This window comes from Zosterops lateralis (assembly GCF_965231275.1).
Source record: "Zosterops lateralis genome assembly, contig: HAP1_HAP1_SCAFFOLD_89, whole genome shotgun sequence".
Classification (NCBI taxonomy): domain Eukaryota; kingdom Metazoa; phylum Chordata; class Aves; order Passeriformes; family Zosteropidae; genus Zosterops; species Zosterops lateralis.
The window spans coordinates 122,923-128,269 of NW_028154585.1; positions in this window are offsets into that span (position 1 = coordinate 122,923).

Below are 5,347 nucleotides of genomic sequence, written 5' to 3' on the forward strand. Positions count from 1 at the left end.
GAACATGAGCCTGCAGTGTGCCCAGGTGGCCAAGAGGGCCAATGGCACCTGGCCTGGATCAGGAATGGTGTGGCCAGCAGGAGCAGGGAGCTCATTCTTCCCCTGGACTCAGCACTGGTGAGGCCACACCTTGAGTGCTGTGTCCAGTTCTGGCCCCTCAGTTTAGGAAGGACCTTGAGACGCTTGAACGTGTCCAGAGGAGGCAACGAGGCTGGTGAGGGGCTTGGAAAACAAGCCAGAGGAAGAACGACTGAGGGAGCTGGGGGTGTTTAGCCTGGAGAAAAGGAGACTCAGAGGTGACCTTATCATTCTCTATAACTTCCTGAAGGGAGGTTGGAGACAGCTGGGGGTTGGTCTCTTTGTCCAGGCAGCAACCGACAGAAGGACAGGACACAGTCTTCAGCTGTGACAAGGGAAATATAGGTTGGATAGTAGGAAGAAGTTTTTCACGGAAAGAGTGATTAAATACTGGAATAGTCTGCCTGGGGAGGTGGTGGAGTCACCATCCCTGGATGTGTTTAAGAAGAGACTGGATGTGGCACTCAATGCCCTGATCCAGTTGAGGTGTCAGGGCTGGGTTGGACTCAATGATCTTGAAGGTCTCTTCCAACCTACACATTCTGTGATTCTGTGATGGGACCCTGACTGGGGTTACTGGGAGCCACCAGAGCCATACTGAGAATCAACTGGGAATACACTGGGAGCAACTGGGAATGACAGGATGCATACTGGTGACAACTGGGAGGTTCTGGCAGGGACTGGGATAAAACTGGGGGCAACTGAACCATGCTGAGGGAACTGGGAGTGCCTGGCAATGACTACAAGGGAAACTGGGATATACTGAGAGTGCCTGAGACCATGCAGGTTGAGACTGGGATCACACTGGGAGCCACTGGGAATGTGCTGGTGGGAACTGGGAGCAATTGTGAGTGACTGGGGCCCTGCTGGGAGAGACTGGCATCATACTGGGAGTGATGGGGGTTTTCTAGGGGTAACTGGGAGAACTGGGAACACAGCAGACGAAAGAAGGAGGAACTGGGAGCAACTGGGACCCTGCTGGGGGCAAATTGTACCATACTGGGGAATAATTGGGAATGATTTGGCTCATACTGGGAGTGCCAAGGAAACTGGAACCACACGGGGGTGTGTGGTTACTAACAAACCTCCTTCCCCCCAAAAAACAACAACCCAACCCAAACAAACAAACAAAAAAACCCCAAAAACCCCCAAAACAAAAGAAAACAAAACAAAACCAAAACCAACAAAAAACAAACAAACAAAACCACCTCCCGGGGACCCCCCCATGTCCCCCCGAGGGCCATCTGCGCCTCGCCTTTGGAGCCCTGCCAGCTCCAAACATCCCCGCAAAAACCCCAAGCCCAGGGAGCCCAAACCCGGGATATTTGGGGCGAGCTCCCCCTCCCCGGGCACCTGCGGGATGGGGCCGATGGTCCCGGGGCTGCTGCGGCTTCAGGGAGCGCTGGAGCCGCCCGCTCCCTCCTCTGCTCTTCTTCCTCCCGCTTCCCGCGGCCGCTCCGCCTCTTCCTCCCTCCCTCCTCCTCCTGCCCCGTTCCCGAACCCCTCGCAGCCCGCGGGACGAGCGGGGATGGAGCCGGGAAAGGTCGGAAGGCAGAGAGGGCCCAGGGGGATGCCAGGACTGGCAGTGACTGGGCTGTGCTGGGAGCACCTCATCACCCCCGTCAGGTGACATTTTATAGGGGACCCCCGTTCCAAGCCCCTCTGGGGGATGTTTTGCCCCCCGCCCCCCCGGGGTGGATTTTTGGGATTCTCTCTGCCATGGCCGCTTGAAGAGGTGCCTGTTTTGGGTTCCCAGGAAAACTCCCGTTCAAAGGGCAACACCACTCCCGGTGATTCCGGCAGCGGAGCCCCGGGGGGGGCTGGGGGTCCCAGGGGGGATTTGGGGGTCCCGGGAGGGTTTGGGGGTCCCAGGGGGGATTTGGGGGTCCCAGGGGGGATTTGGGGGTCCCGGGAGGGTTTGGGGGTCCCAGGGGGGATTTGGGGGTCCCAGGGGGGATTTGGGGGTCCCGGGAGGGTTTGGGGGTCCCAGGGGGGATTTGGGGGTCCCGGGAGGGTTTGGGGGTCCCGGGAGGGTTTGGGGGTCCCTGGGCGGGGCCGGTGACAGAGCTGGGACCCCGAGCCGGGTCTGAACCTTCTCACTGTGCCCGGGCAGCGTCAGCGTGTTCAGGGAGATCCTGGGGCCCGGGGGGTCACCCCAAATCCCAGGGGAGCCCAAATGGCCAGGGAGCCCCTGCAGTGCCCCCAGCGCTGGATCTGCTGCAGGCAGGGGGGCACCAGCACTCGGCCCCCACCCCCCACCATCACAGGGGGGCAGAAACGGGGGAGGGGCACGGACAGGTCGGGGGGACCCCCAAAGTCCTGGGGGAGGGGACACGGGGGGACTCCCAGGAATCCCCGTGGGGGGATGAGGGGGGACCCAGGAGGAGTTTGGGGGGGCCGGGGGGGTCATGGGGGGACCCCCAGGAGTCTTGTGGGGGGTGGGGAGGGCAAAGAACAGGGCGACCCCCAGGATGGGTTTGGGGGGGATCTGGACTGGAGCTTCCCTGGCAGTGGGATGGGGATGGGATCTGCCCATGGAATTCCCATGAGAATGGGATGGCAGTGAGATCCAGCTACAGAATTCCCATGGGAATGGGACAGCAGTGGGGTCCATCCTTGGAGGCCCCACGGGAATTCCCATGTTCCCAAATTTTTCCCTCCCAAATCCCACATTTCCCAATCCCACATTCCCACGGGAATTCTGCCCTCCCCCTCTTTATGCTCCAGTGCCTCCCGCCCATATCTGACACATTTCCGGAGCCATTCCAGGCAGGAGTGCCTCAGGGCATTTGTCACTTCCTCAGCCTGGATCTCCTCCTGTTCCCGGCGCCTCTTGGTGACCTGGGCAGCGCCGTGGGCACCAGGAATCTCGAGGGGAATGCCAGGAGTGGGAGTGACTGGGTGTCAGAGTCTGTCCGAGGATGTGTTATGCCTCACAACTGTCTCCGATGGTTGAAGACCAAGACCCCCGGAGAGACTGGGGAGAGCCCCTGGCCTGGCTGAGGTGGGGCGCCTGCCGAGGACTGATACGCATCTCCACGAGAATGGAATGCAAGAACAATAGCAGCTCGTTACAGTGGACTGAGCTGACTATACTGACCGTGCTAGAAGGGTACAGCTTGCCGCTTGTTCCTGAGCACCCAACTTTGACGCAGGTGCCTGCACTGGCCCAGTGCCCTCTTTGGCTCCATTCCACTCGCCTTGGTCCTTTTCCTGACCAGCCTATAAAGACTCTGCAGATCCCGTGCACCCTTTGTGTACACCCCACTGGAGAAGATCGCGTCTATGGGCATCTCTACGTCTTGAGGACCTCCGACTCTCCACGTGGTAGCTATAATCCCCCTTCCCCTCTTTCTCTATCTTTCTCACTATTCTCTATTTTCTCTCCCTACTATCGCATTGTGGGCACTAAATAAAAGTGCATTTTTTGTTTAAGCAAACTGGTTTGTCCCCTGTTGTGTCTTTTGCGCTTTGAGATCTCCAAAACGAACCATCAGGTTCCCCGCATACGTTTGCGGACCCTGACATTTAAATTGGCGTCACGGACAGGATCTTGATAGACTGTGGAGTTGCGGGTTTTATATAGTTTGTAGAAGGGGAAGGACCCTCGTCTCAGCCGCACCTAGCACGCCACTTCGGTGAGCGCTGTTAGAAAGCAAGGGGGGCGAGGGAAAATTCCCGCTAACTGTATACACCCAGGCGAATAAGCACTCCCTGTCATCAGGATATTTCAGAAACGATCTCACTGTGCAAAAGATGGGACTCTGTGTTTTAAGCTGCTTGGTGTAGTTGAGGAGACAACAGGCGTTTTTTGTGAAGAAGTGCCTCCCAAGCAGCTGGGTCTCCTCTCCCATTCCAGGGAAGCGAAGGGAAACACAGTATTAGCTGTGCCATTGTTTGTAACTTTAAGAATACCTCCCTGAGAGTGGTTTTTGTCCCTTCACAAAAAATGAGTGAAAATTCTAGTACAAAAGATAAGGATATTCTTTTTGCTTTGCTAACAAAGCATGGTGCTAGACCTTCTCCAGCCGGAGAAGAGTGGGCACAAGATAATTGGTTTAAGTGTGAAAACATTGTAGATAGAATATATTCTTTGCAACATGATGCTAAGTATAAACTGGGCAGAAATAAAACCATTCTTTGCTCAGTTTTGGGGGCCTGCCTTTCGGCAGCCATAGAAACCCATTTTAAACGAGTAAGTGAAGAGAGAGCAGAAATAGAATCCCTGCAAAAACAATTGGAACAGAAAAGAAATCAAGAGGGAGAAGTAATAGAATCCTTGCAAGATTTGGTAGAAGCTTTGCAAAAACAATTAGAACAGGAAAGAAATCAGAAATATTTGCTGGAGATTTCCCTTGCAGAAGAGCAGAGCAAAAATTCAAAACTTGTAGATTCACCAAAGGAAACAGGAGGAAAGGAGACATACAGCATTAAACAGATATACCCTCAGAAAGAATTAGTACACATGCAAAATTGTGGGGAACTCTGTTGCTCCAATTTGAGACCTCTTGTCAAAACAGAATTTAGTTATATAAATGCAGAGGTTCATGACCCCCATATAACCACCAAACAAACACCCAACACAGCCACTGAATTAGCTAAATTAAAGAAAGAATACTCCCGACTTTCTAGCGAATCAGAGACGAAGTATGTCTTTAGAGTTTCACTTACTGGTGGTGACCAAATTAAATTAAGTGAACAAGAAGTAAGTGGCTATTGGGGACATGGAGTTTTCTTAACAACAGGGAATACACGTGCTCCATGGTCCCTGACACAGCGTGCAGCTTACTGGGCAGGAGGACTAAGCCCCCTTGAAAGGGGCGACCCTCTGGCAATAGTCGGCACCCCGGACCAACTCCTAGAAAACATACACAAAGCTGCATGCTTGCAAATGATACATGAAAGAAAATTAATTTCTGTCTATGAGTCACCCATGCAACAGCCTGTCAGACCCGAGATTATGACCCCCCTAATTCGAGGTTTGCTGGAGTCTCTTAAACCAACAACAATTCTTCTTCAAAAAACAATAGCATCTATCACTCCAGTAGACAGGCTTGAAAGATTTCTTGGACACACAAGTGATCAAACTGGTTCCACTGACTCCACTGACTTCTCGCCTTTTGCTACTCCTAGCACACAATCTAACAGCAGTCATAACAGTGGAAAATATGGACCAGTCAAGCACTCAGAGGACAAACCTGAAAAACCCAGAGAAGTCAGGCACATTGCTCCTCCTAATGAAAAACCAGAAAAGGAAAGACAAATCCCT